At 39.7% G+C, this 23,441-nt stretch overlaps 1 protein-coding gene across 1 annotated transcript in view; it reads right to left on the reverse strand.

Moving 5' to 3' along the window:
- The window catches only part of KCNK1 (potassium two pore domain channel subfamily K member 1), a 34,572-nt gene that overhangs the window by 9,698 nt on the left and 1,433 nt on the right, over positions 1-23,441 (reverse strand). The window lies entirely within an intron of this gene.

Raw genomic sequence — 23,441 nt, forward strand, 5'->3', positions numbered from 1 at the left:
CCCTACACAGTTCAAACCAACAACATTATGATTGAAGTAGCCCATTAGGAAGTTTATATAAAGTACAGCAGCTGACTGGGCCATAAATTTGCAGGCAAAAGGTCACCCCCCATACAGAATGAAAGAAATTAGAAAAAGACATGCTATATTATGCAGCATATCTACACATGCCAAAGCATCTGCTCAGAATAAAATTCTTTCAGAAAAAGTATTTTACTTTTTCTACTTCTATACGGTGTGCACTGGGAAGGACCAGCTTTAAAGACGGCTGATAGGAAGGTAGATAACCAGCCTTTCAGCACACCTTTGCACATAAGCCTTTCTTCCCCGCCAAACAGATAGAAAAAAGAATGTAAAAGACTGTAAACATGCATGAAAACTGGTCTGTAGCTGAAAATGTGCAAAACAGTAGCATTGTGCTGCTAGAAAAGACTTTTCAGAACTCTTAGTCAGAGGTTTGACACACAGCAATACCAATAAATCAAGACATTAAAATCGAGTTATATGTTTAAAAGGGGTAAAAAAAAAATAATTCATCAACATGGTTAAACTAACCTGAGAACTTTGATTTCCAGCCAGCGTGAGATAAGCTACCCTATACGGCAGAAAGGAGGAGGAAAAAATCCACTATGATAGGCATGTTTAAGCAGGGGAAATCCATTTGGTTCATTTCACTAATAAAATCTTACAGCATAGCCCTCAAAGAGTTGCATGGGCATAATCAGGGAGGTGATGAAGGGCGTGGCAGAAACCTCTTAAACCAGTTTTGCCACTAAAGAAAACATTCATGAGGTCCATCCTCACACAGCATCAGCAAGGGTGATTTAAACTCGCAGCTGAGGTGATATTCCAGCTCCCTTCAATAATAATATATCCCTCAAACCTCATCAGGATAAAAGTGGTAAAAACATATTTAGACAATTAAACAATTAATTTTTGCATGTATCTTCTAACAGTATATGTTTTCAATTCCTTCTGAGATTGTCCTTTGCTGCCATTAGTTATCAAAGCTGAAGACTGCTACTTCCTCAGAATCAATGTCCTGCTAGCCAGGTTTGGAGTTGCCTTGGAAAGAAGCAGGTTCATATAACCAGCTTACAAATATCACCCACTGCACCAAGAAAGGCTGAAATGGCATTGAACCTCATCAGTTTAGTTGCATGAGTAATTTGGCTGGCTGTCAGCAACATCTGAACCCAAGAAACAAGCCAATGGCATGGATATATTGGCTTCTATGTTCAAAGCCAGTTTCAAAACCAATTTCTACCAGAACAGCTGTCCATCAGAATATTAAGCATACATTAAAGCGTATAAAGTCTGTCACATCCGTTCCTGCACAGGAAGAACTATTTCGCCCGCCCAAAGAAACCAAGCTAGAAACCGCATTTACAGATGCTGGGAACAGGGGATGCTGATGAATGAAACCAGGGAAAATGCCTGTATGAGGACAAGGGATACTTCCACACTATTTATGTGAATACATTGAGATAAACAGCTTGCTTTATGGTCTTATATTTGGTATTGTTTAAACAGCCCAAGGATCTGTACCAGTGCTGGCAAAACACTGATACTCAGTTCCTGTTCTGACCAATATGATCTGGGTCAGTCTAAATAACCGGTGTGACAGTGGATATAGCTACATATTGACATGTAACAGATCCACATTCAGAAAGCATGGCAACTGTTAATCCAAAAATAAATAAATAAACAAACCCAACATCTCATGCTGGGAGCAGAAGGAGTAATTCTTAACCCTCTGAAAAGTTACCGCCTTTTCTGCAATGAGCCCAATCCCAACTCCATGCCTTCTCTGGGAGTCCCGCATGAAGAGACAGCAAAAGCTCTTACTGACCTGGACCTATGCACAGAGTGGCACTTCTGCTGGAAACCCCCTTCTATAGAAATGAAATAATTACCCATATAAAATACATTTAAAAATCAGTATTTAACAAATAATTTGTGTACCTAATATTTTTAAATAAATGTAATAAGCATTTAGAACTTAATACATAAATATTTAGAACTAAGCTAAAACTCATATGGAAGAATTTAATGTATCCCACAATAAATATCACTACTGTTTATATTCTTTTCAGTTACTGTATACTTATTGTGCTACCAAAACAGAATAAAAATATTTCCTTGCCCTCAAAACATACTACTTCAGTATGAAATGTAAGGCAGCCAGTGAACATGAATGGAAAGGTGGAAACAAATGAGATTATACTGGGCAGTGTGTGACACAAAAGCATTCATATGCCACCTGCATCATCACTATTTAACCTTTCAAGGTATTTTTATACATTGATGAACTCCCCCTGAACTTTCTCTTCTCCAGGCTGAGCAGTCCCAGTCTCTCCCACCCCTCATAGGAGAGACGCTCCAGTGTCTTCATCATCTTAGTAGCCCTTCACTGGACTCTCTCCAGTAGCTCCATATCTTTTTTGTACTGGGGAGCTCAAAACTGGACCCAGCACTACAGGTGTGGCCTCACCAGTACCAAGTAGAGGGGAAGGATCACCTCCCTCGACCTGCTGGCAACGCTCCTAATGCAGCCCAGGATATCATTAGCCCTCTGCCGCCAGGGCATGTTGCTGACTCTCCTTCAGCCATTAATTATGCAAGGAAAACTGAAACTGCATTAGGCCTTTTCAGATGAGTTTAACAATCAGGACCAGAATAAAACCATGCATTGTGTATCTATTTTTTTTTTTTAACTATAGAAAAATTACACTACCATTAGTTTATAGTAAAAACTCCTGTATCTTTTTTGCTACTGTAAGTCCACTTACAATTTTCTAGAGCAATATATGCTGTCCCCTTCTGCTGCTTAGCAGTGCTGGGAACTCCCAAGTTCCAAAAAACTTTTTATAATTCCAGAATTATGGCACGGAAATCCTTGCATTATTCATGTTTACCATTAACCCATTTCTGTGATCTCCATGGAATATTATGTTTCTTTCCAGCTAGGAAATGTGTTAAGATGGTTGTTGCCTTTGTTCCAACCTAGCTGCCCATGCTGGAAAACTGTCTGTTCAAGGAGAAATTTCTGTACTATATTAAAGTCGCTGTGCGCCTTTATATATAAACACGAGATATAGGAGGTGGGAATATTGACGTTGTGTCCTGGGCGTGTCTTTCCAATTCCATTTTTTTTGGTACCAATTAAGCAGCAGGAAGAACTGTTGTCACCTTAAATATTCAGGACATATGACAATAAAGCACAAATAACCTTTTATTTCATTCCTCATATTCTGACATATTTTATATAAATTATTACAAATATTTTCTCTCACATGGAGATGAAAATGTCTTCTCAAACCAGGAAAAAAAACAATGTTCTTGAAGACTGATGAAAAATAGCTTTGCTCCACCTGTGAGTTAGCTGCTCTCATGATCCACAAACACTAATACAAAAATTTTTCAATCAAATTTGAGTGACAAAATATAAGCAGTACAAGTACCCTGTTGTCATTTCAATCAGCAAGAGAAAAGCTGCAGTCAGTGCAGGGGGATCCCTGAAAATTATGTATTTATAGATGGAAATTTTCCATTTAAAAAATGTGATAGTTTTTCATACTGTTCACATCCCACAGGCGTAGGAGAAATTACAAGATGTCATGATGAAGAAAATGTTTTTGTGTTGTTGGGCTTGTCAGCAAAACTAGTCCTTTAAAACATGACCTGAGATCTTATTCTAAAAATCTCATCCTTATGTAATGAAAAAAAGCAACATTTGATTATATTACTTAAAGAATCAAGTATCTACCAATTCCTGCCCAGAATCAATTATTTTGACTATTGGAATGTAAAGTATAGCAAGAGAAAAAACAAATGAGGGGAGAGGAGCAAAGAAAAAAAAATTGATTAGTCACCTTGTTTACATTAGTATTACAGTAAATGTGTATCCATAGAGTGGGATACTTGGTAGCATGGAACTCAATTCATTATATCATCATTATATTTAGGGAAGCCAGGGTTTACTTCAGATTTGCCCTACTCTGTTTGCAAAGACTGGGTGCCCAGGAACAGCTGAGGTGTGCTTCACTGCTCTCCAAGAGCCTATTTCAGGTCATTCAATTGAAAAGTCGTCCAGTCTGCACACTCTAAAACTGCTCTACAACTGTGAACCAAAAGTGGGAAGTGGGAATGATCTGGAGGTTTGTTTCAGTAGTGCACTACTGCAGGGCCAAGAAAGTGGCAGACTTCAGCTGCCTTCAGAGTTTGAAATTGAAGTTAACAGCACTTCTCTAGCATCAGCTCCTACACTTGTGGTTAGCAGGGCTATGCCAGAATGCCTTAAAAGCACAGCTCCCCTTAAGTGAAGTGATTCTACTTCTCTGACAGGATCCAGATTTTTTTTGTAGGAAAGACTTTCACTTACAGTTTCTGAATTGCCATCATGATTCAGTAAGATGAATGACGACAGTATTAACAGTGTCTGAGGCTACTGAACTCCCAATCACTCAAGAATGTACAAGGATGCTCCATTAAATGAAGGGAAACTAGATATAACTCTGGGCCAAAACAAACAAATGCTAATATTTTCTAATTCTGACCCAAATATTCTATGCTTCCTTTCATCAGAAAGTTCACCCATGTCTTGCTCATGCCACCATTCAAGGTAATGCACGCCAGATGCAAAGACTACTGTCTGATGGATATATGGAATGGCTAGCACACTATAACATTTTGACCATTTACAGCAACTGCTGTTTTAAACAGTATTTATCCCTAGTTACTATTTAATGAAGTGAAAAACATTACAACTGTATAGCAGTGATGCTAACGATTAAGTGATTCCCATACTAGCAGTTAAGGTCCATATGGGGGGAGTTATAAGGAAGTGCTCAGTACAGATACTGCAGAGTAGAAGGATGTGTTATACTAGAGCAGGACAACAGTAGATGGAATCCAGTGCACAGAAACCAAATGCAGACAAAAGAGTAAGTGCAGAAATTAGTATGTCCCTCCCACATCTGAGACTATTATTAGCGAGTGTGTCCTGATTTCAGCTGGAGAGTTAATTTTCTTTCTAGTAGCTGGCATAGTGCTGTGGTTTAGATTCAGGATGAGAGTAATGTTGATAACACAGGGATGTTTTTGTTACTGCTGAGCTGTGCTTACCCAGGGTCAAGGCCTCTTCTTGCCTCTCATACCGCCCCACCAGCGAGCAGGCTGGGGTGTACAAGACGTTGGGAGGGGGCACAGCCGGGATAGCTGACCCCAGCTGACCAAAGGGGTATTCCATACCATATGATGTCATGCTCAGTATATAAACTCATGAAAAAGCTGGCTGGGGGTCCACTGCTTGGGAACTGGCTGGGCATTGACCAGTGGATGGTGAGCAATTCCATTGTGCACTACTTGCTTTGTGTACTCTTTTACCATTATTATTATTTTCCCTTTCTTTTACATCCTACTAAATTGTCTTTATCTCAACCCACAAGTTTTACCTTTTTTCCAATTCTCTCCCCATTCCCACTGGGGGTGAGTGTATGAATGGCTGCATGGTGTTCAGCTGCCTGCTAGGTTAAACCACAATAGAGTGTTTGGTGCAATACTCTCTCTTCTCAACAAAAGTATGGGAGAGAAATACAACTCAAAGGAGAGTAACTTTAAGAGGAAAATGATAGCGTTCTTTCATGCCACTGCCTGACACTGGATCTTGCTAATCCTGCCTGGATGCATTATGTATGAGTAAAGCAGACATCATCAACCCAAGGCAACTGCTAGACCCTTCCAGCACAGTCTACCCAAAAGCATGCATTGCTCACCACCAAAAAGGGTCCTACCATGTGTGAGACAAGGGTGGCAGGACTCCAGATGAGGCACATACTCCATTCCAGGGCTAGTAAACCTGCCTTTAGAAAGGACATGCTCTCTGAAGGAAAAACTTGGGTTCTCCAGGCACTCAGCTGGCAAAGCTTTCCCACTTATCCTGCAAGAGCAGATTTTTCAAACCCTAGCTGTAAGCTACACAGCTCCTATCAAACTGTCCATTGAGAAACTCCTTTGTGCTGTGACATGCTAAACCTTCAGCCTGACATCGGGTTCACGTGGGCTGGACCTGTGCTCCCACAGAGCCCTGACAACTTCAGTCATGTTTTTTGAAGCAAGGAGTCCTTAAAGACTTCATGCCCTCTGTGTGCTCCACACAGTGCTCAAGGCAGGAGAGCAAAGACAAAATATTGAGGGTGCTCAGCAGACAGAGGTCTGCTAAACCTCTGTGGCAAAGCATTCAGACTTTACTGCTATCAGAGATGATAGTTAGGAGATATGCATGCATTTCTGGGCTTGCTGTTTGGTGGGGTTTGTTGTTGTTTATTAAAGTTAACAGCACTTTTTTTTTTTTTTTTAAAACCTGAAGTCTTTATACTAGAAATTAGTTCCTTTTAGTGTTATCCTGGATTTAAGACCCTATAAGGGTTAAATTGCAAGCAAACCAGGATCCATCTGGTGTTGGGATTCCACCCCTCCACCCCAGACCTCTCAATATCAGCACATTTCTAGAAATACCTATCTAAAACATGAACATCACATCTTTAGATCTGCCTCCAGCAAAGATTTAGCATAAATAAAGAAACCTGTATCTTCTTTCAACAGTTATTTTCCCAGATTCATATTTCAGTTGAGGGAAAAAAACACCAAAAACAAACAAACAAAAAAATGACAAGAATCTGCTGGATAAAACCCAAACAACAGATCAAAAGCAAGGTGAGACTTCTCAAGGGCTTCTCTGAGAATTCAGCCAGGAAATTTCCAACTATTCTTTTATTGGTTTACCTGCCTGCCAGGCAACAGATGGTCAAAAATCTGTATCAAAGTAGGGGCCCCACCAATAGACTACTTTATTATAAATATTTCCTGATAACGTAAACTCTGTAAGTATCAGAAGCTTAAATTTAATAAGAGAGAAATACAAATGAGCTTTATTAGGGAAGTTTTACATGTAGTCCTTAGGAATGTTAGAAAACAAGATGAGGTTTTGTGCTGGTCTTTTGTTAAGGGGTTTTGCGCTGGTATGTTTAGCAAGATGTGTGCAGCAGCATTGCCACAATAATGGATTTTTAAAGCCACTGATCACCAAGATTAGCATGCAATCAAAGAAACAGGTTCACTAAAAACATCCTTAAGAACTACATCACCAACTTCAAGGTACTGAAAGGGGTACAAGCCTTTCTGCAATTCTTCCTGGGATTCACATCCTTAAATATTCAAAGTAGGAAAAAAAAAAAAAATCTTAACATGGACAGTGTTTTGGCAGAGAGACCAGGTGACATTATCAACTACATTTAGCCAGCAGCTTGTCCATGATAGCAACCTTCTCATTTCTCATGTTAATTTGTTAAAAAGCACAGTGAGACTTTCACCTTGACTGCAGCTTAAAGGTGATACGTCTTACACAACAGTAATACTTCCAGATTTTGTCTGTAGATATGGCAGCCTGCACCTATGGAAAAACTCATTTTAGCAGCTGAGACACATTTAGCACCTAACTGTCAGTGAAGCCGAGAGGATATACCCTTTCTGAAGAGACTGGCAGAAGCCAGAGCTTTTTTTTTTTTTCCCCCCCCGGAAAAGGTCTGGAACCATGGTTTCATTTCCTGCTGCAACTTTCTTTTTCCCCACCTCCTCTAATCTTCCTGTTACAGGTTTTAATGTTCTGTCAATTACTTCGGCCTTCCACCACTTGAAGGACCTTTTTTATGCATGGTGTACCACCGTGATGTACCAGCTGCTGCTGCTGAGCCCAGCACCTGTGCAGTACCGTGCTCTGCTTGAAGCCTGGTGCAGTTTACTGGGAAAAGGTTTCTAAAACTTGGTAATTTGCACCTGTTACCATCTCAAATGTACCTTGGGATGCACCAAAAGCTTTGAATGTGTTGCAGTGGCACTTCCTGCCATGCTTTAATCACTTATCCAATTAGTGAAGAATACCTATCTAGTCTTGCTAAGTTACCATTTCTTGCACTGCAATGAGACACAGTTGTTCTTCCTACCATCTGGGAATAAAAAGAAACAACCAGCTGCAAATTAGTATGCTTCCCACCTCCACTTCCAAAACAAAAATTGCTTTATTGTACCATCAGAGAGAACAGAGCATGAAAACAGTGGATGAGCCTGGTATTGTGGGCAGTAAGGAATTATCACACAACATTAGAACATTAGGCTATTTCATGCTGTGGAGTTAAAATCAAATCTGTAAGCAGCATCTTTGCATTAAAATGCAACCTCACATGAAAGAAAGTGTTATCTACTAGATACAGCAGGGTAATAGGAATTTATACTTCTAATCTTGTTATCGATTTAACATGTGGAACTCAGGGAAATTACTAGCATCAGCTCCCTTGTTTGGCAGAGGAAGACACATAGTCCTTACCTATCTTTGTAAGATACTTCAGTATTTCATACATAAATATATCAGACATCACAATGCATTTGCATACAAATAAATCCTATTTGTGCTTTCTGTTTTAATTAGCTATTTCTCAGAAACATGAAGAATTGAACAGCACATAAAGCAAAATAGAAGCAAATCATATAACACAAATAGCAAAAAATCATTAAAGCGGTTTTCAAAAACACACAGCACGGGAGTGCATCAGTCTCCACTTTTACATGCAGCATATTCCATCTGGAATATTCATTTCTAGCTTAAAAATAATAATTAAGAGAAATTAAGAGACATTCTTTAGACAAGCACCAAAGTGAGATACTTTTTCAGATGAGATGGCTTGATCTAAACTCTAAATCACAGTCCTGAATATGATGCTTGACGGTACTCTGCCATCTGAATATAGCCTAGCTGAATATACTCACAGTTTCATGCTCAAAATAGAACATTAATTTGCAAGGCCCAATGGGGAAGTAGTTCAACTGTTGTGAGAACCAGCTTACTGAACCACAAGCAATTTTATAGATACACTAGTCCTATTGAAACAGTCACATGTTTAGGACATCCCGCATAGCAAATACTAGTTATGGGAACCATAAATTTGATTAGTTACACTGGAATCAGGATACCCAGGATAATCGAAGCTTTATGTCCTACCAATAAATAAAGGGAAAGGAAGAGAACAGCACTGTAGTTGCACATACTTTTTCTGTTCCCAAGAGGATGAAATGTAGATGGTTTTGTTTATCTAGAAGAAGTCATTTAGAAATAAATAGTGATGTAGCATTTAGAAAGGCAAACTACAAATAAAAGACATTTAGCCAGCAATGTAAAGATACAGACAGAGTAACTTAAATTCTGTGTGGTTTTCAAACACTATATTGTCTGTTTAGATTAATGGCACTTTATTTTAAAACAGTGAATCTCTCTTCAGTTTGTTAGAGAAACATCTCTTGGTAGGATAATTTGATGTTTCCAGAAATTCTTACAGCCATAGGATGATTTTCCTAGTGAAAATATATTCTAACCTCTCAGGGACAGAATAAGATAGCCCTGCATATAATGAAAGCAGGCAATCACTAGGACAATTCACAAAAAATACTCCAACTGCCCAATCAAAATTTTAGACTCACCATGTCAGTCAAAGACCGTCAGCACCAACCAATGGTTTTGAGTCCTATTTCCTTAAATCCCATTACGTTAAGGTAGCACATATATCAGAAATGCTTAACAATCATCCAGGCTGAAGATTGAATCATAGTAGGGTTTCTCATGTTCAGCACCCTCCTGCCACTGCTTGCATCTGCAAACCGTGGCCAACATGAAACAGGCTGGATCGATGCAACCTGTGACTCTCTAAGGAAAGCGGGATGCTGTTAAGTGGCATCTCTCAGACCTCATTAGAAAGGAAGGGGGAATGTAAAATGGTTAGTAATGTCAAAATAAAGGCCTAGCATAGAAGAGCCTGGGCAGCAACATGTAAATTTATAGTTAACATCTTTTCAAAGGAGGAATTTCTTTGCAACTGTCTGGCCCTATGAACGCATCTAGTTTCTGTAATTGCCAGTGATCAGAATTTGTAAACTAGTTACAGTAATTAGACACAACAGTACAACTGCATGACTTCCTTACTAGTTTCAAAGACAACGCAATTTATCACTTAACACTAGTTAACCAGTGGGAAAAAATAAAGTTCCCCTTGAGATGCACGTACCTAAAATTTTTTAGTTGTGGCATCTGTATTAGCAAAGAGAAGTCCCGTTAAGTTTTTTCCACTTTGCTAGCTGTCATTTTAATCCTCCTTGAAATAATGCTCTTTTACAAGGGGCAGACAGTAATTGTCAGATACATTATCATTACAGGAAACATGTTCTTAGGTTGCCAGCTCCTTTCTTACATCTGTTGTTAATTTGGCTGTGCGTTTTTGATTCTTTCCATGCTTTCACCAAGTTGTTTTATGAAATGTCTAATCTAATCCCAGAGTTATTGCCGAGAAAGGAGATCTTTCCTCTATGTGGGTCTACCCCTTGTTGCATTCATTGTAGTTTACCTGACTGCAATAACTCAGAGCAAACTAGTCCAGCAGAAAGTGAGTACTGTTCTTCTAGTCTGATAAACTGACTTGGCTTACTGTTGTGGTCCAGTACACAACAGTCCTAGAATAGGGAATAAGGCTGGACCAGAGGGTGGGAACCAGAAGTCTAAGACATCTTCCTTCTACTGCCAGAGCTGATAGGTAGGCTGAGACCATTTTGTTTTACATCACCCTGAGCAAACATTTTACTAGGTGTAAGGAGAGGCAACCAATGTGCTAAAGCAGAACAAACGCTGCCTTCTTCCCACAAAAGCTACTCACACATTTGGTAAGCTATGTGGGCTGCATTAGCTGATGCTGAGTTTGTTTTCTACACAGAGTACACAACTGAACAATTTCTTAGAAAGGAGGGGCAGTATTTCAGGAGTCTCCACTGAAAGAAAGGTACAGAAATGTGTATTGCACACTTTGATAGGGCTTCTGTAAGTCTCTATTCAAGTAGCTGCAATTTCCTCTAATACTACCAAGCAGAAAAACTATTACTAAAGGAAAAGAAAAAAAGAATATCCAATGCAAGGAAATGAAAGTGTGCTGAAGTACATCCACAGGATGGGAAATCAGTTTACTCTATGGGAATGCAGCCTAGCAGCTGGAGCAGAGAACTGCAAGACAAAAAAAAAAAATAAAAATAAAAAAATCACAGGCTCCTATTCTCAACCAGTCTAATGGCTCTTACATGACATGATCTTTCACAACTGTTTTTCTTTGTTCATCCTTTTTCAAAATACATACAGAAATATAACTGTAATCTCACAAGATGAAGAACATAATAACAGTGCTCTAATCAGCAAGGCAGCTCCTGGTATGCACATGCTTCAGGATCTACTGATAAAAGGTGGTTCAGAAATGTGGATGTTTATTGCTATCTCCCTCATGGCATCTAAGGATATGGTATAATGCAAGGCTAAAACCTGGAACTCAAACTTCTGTTTGAGATGTGAGTGAGTTTCTATCCTTTGTTTTGGTTGAGATTAATGGCTAGTAATAACTTCTAGTGTAAATGACATTTTCCCCAAAGCAGCATACAAAATTCTGTCAGGTGGCAATCACCCCCAGAAAGCATGACCTGAACATTCAGCTGGCTTTACTTAGTACAAATAGCTGCATTAAAACATGACTGAAAGACAAATCTTTAACTTTGCACTATAGATAGGCAGAATGTAAATGCATAGTAACTCCAATAATGAACTAAGGCAGGAGTCTGCCCTTAGGTTTACTCTTTTCTTATCAACATGAATTGTTGATTCATGAAATGCAACATCATGTAGCTTTCACGGTTCTTTGCTTGCTCAACTGGAGTTGCAGCAGTGGACAAGAAGCTTGTTGGGAGCCTGGATTTCACAACAGCCATCCAAATACACATAGGCAAATTAAATAACCTCTTACCCTCACATAAGAGAGCTTCATTGCCAACTATTAACCATTCAAATGATTTACAGCATTTTGTGTTCATTCATGTGCATCTCTCATAGTTTACAGTAGCTAGGACTTTCTCTGGATGGAGATCGGTGACAAGTGGTGTCCCTCAGGGGTCCATACTGGGACGGGTGCTGTTTAACGTTTTCATCAATGACTTAGACAGCGAGATCAAGTGCACCCTCAGCAAGTTTGTGGATGACACCAAACTGAGTGGTGTGGCTGACACACCAGAAGGACGGGATGTCATCCAGAGAGACCTGGACAGGCTGGAGAGGTGGGCCTGTGTGAACCTCATGAGGTTCAACAAGGCCAAGTGCAAGGTCCTGCACCTGGGTCGGGGTAACCCCAGTATCAGTACAGGCTGGGGGAAGAAAGGATCGAGAGCAGCCCTGCTGAGAGGGACTTGGGGGTGCTGGTGGATGAAAATGTTGGAGCGGGTCCAGAGGAGGGCTACTAAAATCATCCGAGGGCTGGAGCACTTCTCTTATGAGGACAGGCTGAGAGAGTTGGGCTTGTTCAGCCTGGAGAAAAGAAGGCTGTGGGGAGACCTGATTACGGCCTTTCAGTACCTAAAGGGGGCCTATAGGAAAGATGGGGAAAATCTTTTTAGTAGGGCCAGCTGTGACAGGACAAGGGGTAATGGTTTTAAACTAAAACAGGGTAGGTTTAGACTAGATATAAGGAAGAAATTCTTTACAATGAGGGTGGTGAAACACTGGAACAGGTTGCCCAGAGAGGTAGTAGAGGCCCCATCCCTGGAAACATTCAAGGCCAGGTTGGACGGGGCTCTGAGCAACCTGATCTAGTTAGCTCACTGCAGGAGGGTTGGACTAGATGACCTCTAGGGGTCCCATCCAACCCAAAACATTCTATGATTCTATGAAATAGCAATACAATGACACATCTTTGAGCCTTAGTCATTTTTGCTATAGTGCTGAGACAGCATTCCAATACTAAATAAAAATATAGCCATAAGAATAAATAACAAGACATGCTATGAAGTGTTTAAAACTTAATTGCCTGTTAGTAAATTATACAGCCTAGAGCTTCCAAAACTCTACACAAGATGGAAGCTCTCTGGTTTGCTTTAGGGTTTTCTCATGTCCTTTAGGCTGTAGGCTTCAAAGGGAAAGGTCTATGCCATTCTTGTACAGCATGCAGTTGGGTAAATAGCTACTTTAAAAATATACAGAGTAGACAGTTCATGGCTTCTCACATTAATCTTAAATAAAACACACAATTTTTAGGGCTCTTTTTCCCCTTTTATGAAGTGAGATGTATAGGATTGTACAATGAAGCCCCCAACAGTCAAACATCCAAGGTACTTAATTTTTTAGTGGATCTCTGAACACATTGCTACTTTCTGAACACAAGGTTGTTCTTTTTTTTCCACTACAGCTTTCTTTAAAGCCATGTATGGTATGATCCCAGCCTATTGGGGAGGAGGTAAAATCAGAATCTTTGCTTTGCCTTTGCATTTGGTGACTCTGAAGTAGCAAAACCCTTTTCAAACTATATTGTAAACAAATGAGGAAACCTGCTCTAGCTTGCCTCTGGACTTTGGCACTACTACTGCATGCTGCAATGTCTATGCCTGCCAATCACATTTTAAAAGCTTGGCCAAGCAAAATATGCGTTCATAGTTTGCCATGTAGGCTTGAAATAACAAAGAAAGTAAAAGACCAAGTGTCATGTAAGAGACAATTCAGAACAGGCTTTAAAATAAAAACACACATAAGCCGCAGTCCAGCCAGTGCTGACATCATTTGAGGTCTTCTGAAGGATCACTTTTGCCTCTTAACGCTGAGAAATCTTCTCACATTTTAAAATAATTACAGTTTTAGTATGTATTTAACCTCTATGTGTAACAAAAAGGGAGAAGAACTTTCTGAAACAACAGTAAATTTCACAATCCTTGTTGAGCTGGCTGCCTCCTTTTTCCTTGATGCAGGAGACCTTTTCCCTGCAATTCCGCATTTAGCTTAGCTCCAGGATATTCATGTGTCACCTTTAGGCACATTGCAACAGAAAAGAAGATGCAAAAGCAGATGTGCACTCGTGACAGAATTCCCAGCAGGCTTAGTAGCTGTATAATTCTCTGTAGGGCAGACTGTTTTTCTTTCCCCAACAGACCATGTGTTCAGAGTTTTAGTCTCACTGCATGTTTCTGTATGAAAAGCCTGGTATACAGCTTTTACTGAAAAGGGGATCCTAGTAGAGAAGATGTTGCTTAAAACGTGCTCACTATTGTCTATTGTACAAGTTCTTGATAAGAACCAAGAAGTTGCCTTGAAAACCAGCTAAAACCGACCCTGTAGTTTGGACAAGAGCCAAGGAGCAATTGAGCCTGTGCAAGAACAAGGGGTTACTAGCGGTGACGAAGAGGAGTCATCGGCCTTCTTCCCCCACGACCACCACCAGGAGACAGTGTGCAAGCGCAGTTGGGAGGAGTTTATGGAAACGACTTCTTGGGGCTAAATTTTAATATGAAGCAGGGACAAATCATGCATATGTATAGGCACATTTGGGAATCTTATGCCTATGTAACACTTCGTTGTATAACTTCAAGGCAAGCTACCACACCCACGACTTTGGTGGGACTACCCCCTTTGTTGCCCAGCACTGAATAAACATACCTACTTTACAATCTTACAGATTGTGGAGTCCGTTTTCCACACGTCATTACCAATGTTGCAGGAAACACACTGAAGCAAATACATAACTTACTTGTTATTTTAATGGCATATAGTCACATCAACTAAATGCAGTGCCTTTACTGTGAACGCTGAATGAAGAATATTTAACCTCTAAATAAAATATTTTCAGTTAAGTTTGGAAAAGGATTCCTTTTACAGTCATTTCAGCATACTACAGCTAGCAACATCGTACAGCCAGTACAACAAAGAAACAAAGCCCCAAAATCTAAGTGCTGCCTGAAATGAATTTTCTTTTCCAAAAGCCAGAATTCTGAAGCTAGATTAATCTATCATTAGAATTAAGCTTCTGCTTATTAAAAAGAAAAAAAAAGCACCCCAAAAACTCCTATTTCTACTCTTAGAAACCATTTGTGAAGTAGCTACTATTAATGAATTTAAGGTTATTTCACAGAATCACACAGAATCACAGAATGGCAAGGGTTGGAAGGGACCTTGGGAGATCATCTAGTCCAACCCTCCTGCTAAATGAACAATTACTGGACCTCATCTTCAAATGAACTTCTTTATTCACAATTTAACAAACAAACCAACCTCTGAGCATTGCAGCACTAGGTAAAATCAACCCATCAGACAGCATTATTTAGCTGATTTGACTTAAATAGTCTTTAAATGAAAGACATAGAACGAGGTACTCAGACACTACATGTAGGTAGAAATTCAGAGGTACATTTTAATCTTTTTGTTTTAACTTCTGGAGTTATTCATAACATCTTCAGAAAATACATTCAGTGTGTGGAACACAAAATGCACGAGGAGTAACAGAGACTACAAAACCCCATTCTTGTGGTACCAGTTCTCTCAAAAGCTGCACTTGCAGTGGTATTAAACTACACTTGAAAACATTCTGTATCGAAGTTCTGGTTACTCCAGGAATTTTCACTTTGTAGTAGAGGACTGTAAAAAGACGCAGAAAGCTTCTACTCCCTGTTACTATAACAACAGTCTGGACTCACAATTTTCAGGAGAAGGATGGAAAACTGCTGTTAAAGTTTCCACCAGTAAATAGTACGCAACTTTGTCAGAGGGTACAGCTTCACTTTCTCACACACAAGCAGAGCAGTCAGAAGACTGCTGCATTGGCTTGTTCCACTGGCAAAACCTGCTTCCCAGCCCAGCCTCCTCCCTCAGCTGCTGCCAGGGAATACTCTCTTATATATAATACTCTCTTAGGCAAGAGATCTCGCTGCTTTCCCCATCTGCATTCCCCCAATTCCTCAAAGATGCTGTGATACCTTCTGAAGCTGCTTAAGCTACTGGCACAGAATCAGTTTAGAGAACAGACTAAGGTTAATACCTAGAAAGCATCAGTTAGTAAACGTTTGGGGTCTGGCGACAGCTGGTACACCACTTCGATTCATATGTGCTTTTCCTGCAAGTTTTCATACTCATTTTCAGAGATGAATGTGTATCTTTTTCTTTCCAGGGGAGAGAAAATCGATATGTTCTTGCAAAAGCCACTCTGCTACTTTCCTGAAGCACAGCTACTTGAAAAATACTGCTCCATTCATTCCTTTCAGTCCTGGTCTTGACCAGGACCACATCACTGTTCTGTCCTCATGAGAAATGCAATCTGCTTAAGGTTTCAGCTAGGTTCTTAAGTGAAAAAGTGAACTGACACATTTCTCCTAGTGTCTTCTGGGTCACCATCAGTAACTATTCTAGGACTTCAGTTGAATTTTGTACAAATATCAAACCTTCAAGCGGACGAGGTCAGATCCAGAGAGACAGTAGGAATTTAGGTAGCTAATTCCTGAGAAACTTTTTATTGATATTCTTTAATCCTGAAGGCATCAAAACTCTTAGGTATCATAGTTTTTCTCAAATTGCTAAAATTTTACTTTTGCACATGCCAGGAAATATACTGGTCTTCATATGGTTTAGCAGCTTGTGGCCTACTTTCTAATTAACCTGGAACAGTGGCTAAAGTAGACATTTCTCCATAGATTATAATCTTCTATTCAAAAAACCCATTGATTATTAAAATGATGATGCAGTGAGACAAAGAAAGAACAAAAACCAGTCAACTAATAAATGAAAACAGGAGAAACTACAGATTTGAAAGAAGACTTCTTTTAAATTATAGTCACATAAAAGTGGAAATCCTACTCAGCAATGGTCAGGAACTGCAGGATTTGATTGTTAAGTTTTAGAAGTCCTGCTCTGAAAGCGTACTTAACTTTTAGCTTAGGATTTGATTTGGACATGTCAGTAGAATAGCAATAAAACCTCCAGTTTTGCAAAAAGATTACAAATAGAAACTTTTTAATGAAAGGCAATTTTTTTGAGAGATTACTGTCTTCCTTTCAATAAAGATGTAAAGATCACAGAACAAAATAAAGCCAGAGTAATAATTGGAAATAACAAAGTACAGGAGGCCATGTAATCCGTCTGTGACAAACAGCAAATAATTTTAACATCACTAAATTAGGAAAAAACAGAGAAATAGCAAAGTTAACATTAACAAAATGAGTTGATTAATAAGCCCAGTCAATTAATAAGCAAGCCCAAGCACAACACCATTAACTCTGTTCTGACCCCAGTTACACTCTGTGTATCACACCAAGTTCAATGGACTGGTTTTGTGATTTTATTTTTTTTGTGATCCTTCACCTGTTGGAGAGCTGCTGGGCAGGTGGAACAGTGGGACAGACGTGAGGATGGAGCTTGTAAGCAAGACACTCCATCTGTCAGCAGCCAGCACCGCTCCAAACAATAATACAGTCATGCTACTCCACAGCTTCTCCAATTTCTGCCAGGAGATCGTTTTTACTACTCATTGGTCTGTAAAGCATAAACATTGGATTAGAGCTACTCTTGCCACCCTTTGTTTCAGCAAGCACAAACAGGAGCTTGGTACAGCTGATTGTTGTACTCACATGAGAAACCAGGAACTGCCACCTGCCTGGAACACAAGACAGGGCAGACCTTCTCTGCTACTGCCTACTTCAGTAGAGAAAACAAGAACTTTGTCCCTTTGTCCTGGACACACAAGAGATAATGTGACAAGTCTGTTGGCTGTAACTGTCATCTCTGGTAACTGAAGAGTGGCTTGCATCCTGAAGCACAGAGGCCAATATCCTTCCCAAAAAGTTTATTATCATCAATTTTGACAAATACAGGTATTTTAGAGATATTCATACAAGAGATTTTTGGTGGGTTTGTTGTGGGGTTTTGTTTGTTTGTTTGTTGTTTTGTTTTAAACTTCTTAAAAGTCCCTTTTTTCTAGTTTTAAATTTAACTTTTTTTTTAATTTTGTTGAATGTTCCCATGTTTTTGTGTTGTAAGACAGAGAGACCAGAAGCATCCAATCTACTTTCTCAGTACTAGTCTATACATATTCATCTTACCTCTTCTTACAGCTTCCCTAGATGGTAGTCTTTTTGTCTCCTCTTCCTAAAGACAGCTAGAAAACCTTAGTTCGAATCCTTGTCCTGAGAATGGCATTAAGCAGAATTCAACTGAAACCTCCTATGTCCCCTGGGGCCAGAGTAGAATATGACAGCAGCAAGTCTGAAGCTGTTCTATGGTGTATAATATAAAGGAATTTTCCCCTAGAGGAAAGCTGACACAGGCAGACAGAATGATTCTTTCACTTTGTGTTCATACTACTTAATCCAAGAGGTGGGACACCTGGTTCCAGGGCAGTCTACTGATCTATCTGGAAAGGGACAGCATCTGTGACTACCCTGTACCAGAACACCCTGTAGCATTCAACCACTCCCCTGGGGCATGGGTTCAAATCCCTCCTAGCAAAGCAGGGAAAAGAATGTGGTTTCTCACATCCTAAGCCAGTGCCCACACACTCGGCCTGCTGAATGTAACCCTTCTTCTCTGGCATCTTTCTCAATCTACCTCTTCATTTCCTTTGCTTTTCTTAGAAGCACTCCAGTATAAAAACCACTCTCTTGCAGAGCACAGCACAATCTGGCTTTGTGTCCTAGATCATCCTCAGCAAATTACCTTTTCCTGAAAACGTCGTTGCTAAGTAACAAACCACTCTTAAAAGAGAAACAAAGTTCCTCCCCAAGGTTTGGCATGCCAGCCCTGGTGAATAGATGCAATTTATCACACACATTTAAATAATCCACGAGAGCAACAGTCAGAGCAGTAGTACAACGAAACTTCAGTTTTTTGCTGGAGTCAGAGGTGACTGCTAGAAAGACTGATCCGAGTTTAAACCATCACAAAGTTTGTACGTTTTCATACAAGAGGCAACAGAGACTCTTATGACAGGTCTCTAGACATATGTCTGGTAAGAATTATGAAATGTATTTATTTGGTGTGTATTAATGAACTAATACAAGGATCCGCAGGGTGACTGACTGATGTCAGTCCCTTTGTTCTCTTTCTAATTAAGTTAAATTCATGTCCTTCCATATGGTATGAAAGACTCAAGTAGTCTCTTTGACCTAAGGGCTCTATTGTAACAGCCTACGAATCTTACAATGGAGAGTTACAAAGACATTGTGATGCTTTCATGACATTCCCTAGTCTTCCATGGTTTTGTTAAGATCTGTCCTGCACACTAAACATGCACTGGATGTGGAGGTCTGTTCCCCTGAGGGGGAAGAAAAGCAAGAAAGACCACTTCTTGACAGAACGTGGAGAAAATTATGGAGACTGACAGGTTTCTCTCTCCCTGGTCTCTTCAAAAAGACTGCACCTTCTTTTGTAGTACATCCACTGACTCCAGCACAATATCCCAGTCTGTTATCTTTCATAAATTAAAAAAAAAAAAAATTTCTCTTGCAAATCATCAGTGACAATCCTTATGAGAATCAGACCTAACAGAGAACGCTCTTACGGATCATATGATGTATGCATTAACTCCTCATACTACTTTCCAGTAAAACTCCTAAGTTAAATAACTTGAATGCAAAACTTTCCCCGAAAGCTGTGTTGTTGCTTTGCTAGTCCTTCTACCAAGTAGTTTCAAGGGAACAGCCACTGCCAGCACTTATCTACAACTACTGCATAGATAATAAAGCAAGCAGAAACCTGAATTCAGTCCATCATGGATTTGGTGCATCATTCCTTGCAACATAGTGTAATACATACATCCTCAGTGCCAACATTGAAACTGGTACAAGCCAAATTCTGGAGAAGATGCTGATATGCACTAACCACCTTGCAGACAACCACATTACGGGCTTCAGAAGCAGTTGAATAATAACAGCCCTCTCCTCCCTTTTCTTACTGTCTTGACTCCGGTAGCTCAGATGAGAGTCCAGCCTGATCCTAACCAAAAAATGACAAACGTGCATTGCCACTATTGAAGAGGCAATTTCTCCTCACCCTCCCTCTGCAAATCCCTAGATCAGGACAAGGCAATCCTAGCTTCCTTGTAATGTGTATCTTGCCAACTCTACCACAAACAGAGAAGGATCCAAAGCAGCTCTTTCTCAGCATCCTTCTGGTATCCAATTGTTAAATGAAACCTACGGTTATGTTTGTGATACTCAAAGCTGGATGGTCAGAATAAGAATTATGGTCCTTATGCATAAAATGCCATGGGTTACCCTTACAGTAAGGTGACCCTTTCCAAAAACAAAACGTAAAAATACAGGCCCCAGGTTCCTAAATTGGCATCTTCTTTCCTTCCCTGTCTGTTTTCCCTCAAACAGGAGTCACTTTACTCTTCACATCTTGCAACACAACCAATATAAATTTCTTTTTTCACTCCATTCTGCTTACAATTCATGTAGTGCAGTATAAGATCTTAGAGCCTATAGCATGCCAAGACCAGTGAAAACACACTACCTGGGAGAGTGAGCACAAAAAAAAAAATTACTTCATTTGTATTGTTAGAAATGGAACACATATCCATACAGATGGCCCCACAACAAAGCCAACCAGAAACAACTGCTTCAGCAAGATCATTCACGACATCTAGCACCAAGACAAGCGATGACCAGGGATGTACATAAGGTCATAATTACAGAGTTTCCAAGACAGATGCTATTTAAATGCATACAATTGTATATTCTTAGCATTTATGCTGTCAGTGATTAATGACCAAATTGCTGCTTCTTGCACACTGCTCATACAGCATTCTGCATGACTGCTTAAGTTGCATATGGAGGAATAAAGTTGTTAGAAGAGAAACCTGCTGTCACTCACTGCTATAATCTGCTGAAGCCTCACCCCCAGTCCATTTTGCTGCCCTCTGTTTGTCCGTCCTTCAGGCAGCTTGTGACAGTCCCGCGACAGTCCATGTGCGCAGCAATATAAATTGCTCTCAAGTAACAATTTGCCTTACTGTGTTTATTCTACAGACTCCCTCCATTTAAGAATTTTTCCAAATTCTTAACTGGCTTTATTTTCTTCAAGGATTTTCTCTTGAAAGGGAAGCTAAAGAATATAATAAGGATGGGGGGGGAACAAGAAGTGAAGTTGGGAATACTAAAATCAAATGCTTTCCTTATATAGAAAACTAAAAGGCTGTGAAATAAGCCTTGTCCTCTGTACAAGGGGTAGGTGTGCATTTATTTACATGATGAATGACAAATTCAGTCAGCTGAACATAAGGAACATCCCAGCACTCCCTGCAATTTTGTTTCACTTATCCTAGCACAGAAGCAACCTTCAGCTGTTACCATCAGTACTAGGGTCCTCTTTTCTGCTTTTGTCCTTACTGTACTCAGCAAAGAAAGGGCATTTCAGGTGTACAGTTTGTAATAATACTGCAATTTTTGAATGTTCAAACACTTCCAAACAGCTGTTTCTGATGACCAGGTAGGTTCTGCTTCTTGCTTGTCTTTCATTTTAATGATCATTTCAAAAGACTTGAAAGATTTCTTGCACAGGTGCAGAGCAAACTGGGGAGGCAGGCAGGGGGGAATGCACCTAACCAGAAATCTGAGCACTCTGGGAAGAATTTGAGCACATACTGGACATACTATATTTGTCTGGATTTATACTTGTCGACTTGTACAAGTTCTTACTTATTTTAAATAGGAAACACCTAAAGCTGTGCAGGCCACTGCATAAGACAAGGAACAGCTGCATTTTGTTAAAAGGGGCCCAACACAAAGGACTATTGTACATAGAAGGTAGTACCACCATTTGATGTCTGGTCTGTTACATCAGTGATGACTAGATGGACTTATGTTTCTGAAATTCACAGAAATAATGCCAATGCACGTATTTCAGACCTCTCTACTTTCTAAGTGTATGCCATTTAAGTGGAGTTTTCAAAAAAGTTTTCATTTTGTTTCAATCAGTTTTCAATACTTTCCTTGTAGGGCCTCCACGATCAAATCAGCTGAACATGCAGGCCCAGGTTATGCCTTGCCCTTAAGCAGATGTGCAGTGGGAAAGAGATATCTGTGCCTGAACTCTACTACCATATCCAAACATCCTGTAGCTATGTCTTAACAGTTACCAACTCAGTCCCATTCCTACTGTCCCGATGGTGAGCATTTTTTGATTGAATCATCTCTGAAATCAATACTGCCAGATTTAAAAACTATGAACTGCAGGGATTGAGGATTAGACTTTTGTCTGATTAAAAAAAAGAGAAGTTACATACACTACACTGTATAAGAACAAATAGAAAAGCAGGACCCTTTTTAATATCCCTTTTTTGAAAGCATGGGTTATTATTGTATAGATAAAAAGAATTTATTTTCTCCAAGAGATACATTTGTATTCACAGTTTATAGTACAAGAAAGTGTAATTGGTTAGGAGTGGAAACAGGCATCAGTAAGGTCAAATGGAAACACATATCATAAGGTCAGTTTGGCACCTTAAGTTTAAAGTGCTTTACAGTTTTACTGAAGGAAAAAAAGAAAAAGCAAAATATTCAAGTGCTGAAGTATTATCACAATTCAGTGCTTTTCTAACCAATATCATTACTGTACATTGAGTAAAGCTTAGATATTTATTCACTGCCAGCATTTAATTGTCAAAAACACATCACTTCCTTCTTACAAACTCTAACTCAAGTTACCAAGATGAGGGGATAGGTGTTTTGGGGACACCCATAACCCTATTTTACTTTAAAAACCCTAAACAAACAACTCCTTTAAACAAGCAGACAACCAGACCTGCATACTCAATGACAACTATTTTTAGGACAAGCATTGCCCATTTGAAATCAGTCAGGAAGCACCAAAATAAGACCAAGTGAGTAAATTATTAAATGTCATTATTGATAGCAGCTGATTATATTTCCCCATAATAGAAAGAGTGCTCACTCAGGGGAGAGGAAAGGGGGGAAAAAAATAAAAACTCAACACCAAAAGAAAAAGGCATTGCATTTTTTATAGTAGTATGAATATACTGCCAAGACTCAAAGCCCTCTGGTTGGACTAATTTTAGGGTCTTTTTTTTTTTTTAAAGCTTTTCTTATTCGAGAAGCCTTTGTTTTTTATTTCAGTGAGCCACATTCAAATCGCCACAGCCCAGCTTCCCACCACAAATGCCTGCACTCATCCTTTACAAGAAGGCTATGGGCTACAATCTTACATGAAACGACGACTGCTGTAAAAAGTGCATATAAAAATTACGGCCAAAGGAATGTTTCCTTGAGCTTTTCAAAATACCACTCAAAACTGCTATTTGGAAGCAGGTAGGCATTATCTTTTAGTCTTTTACATGCAAATACTACACCGGAATTGAATGGTAGAACACGAAACTGAAATTTAACTTCACTATTATACCCAGGCTAGCAGTCCCCCGTCCCTGTCTCCGTCCCCCCCGCCTCAGTTCAGACTGAAAGAAACGCAAAGGAGACCAAGGGCTTAAGGAGACACCCCTAAAAGCATTTAAAAGTTCAAAGGAAGAGATGGGCACCCAGCCGGATTTTCA

The sequence above is a fragment of the Egretta garzetta genome, unplaced genomic scaffold (genome assembly GCF_000687185.1).
Source record: "Egretta garzetta isolate BGI_Z169 unplaced genomic scaffold, ASM68718v1 scaffold118, whole genome shotgun sequence".
NCBI lineage: Eukaryota > Metazoa > Chordata > Aves > Pelecaniformes > Ardeidae > Egretta > Egretta garzetta.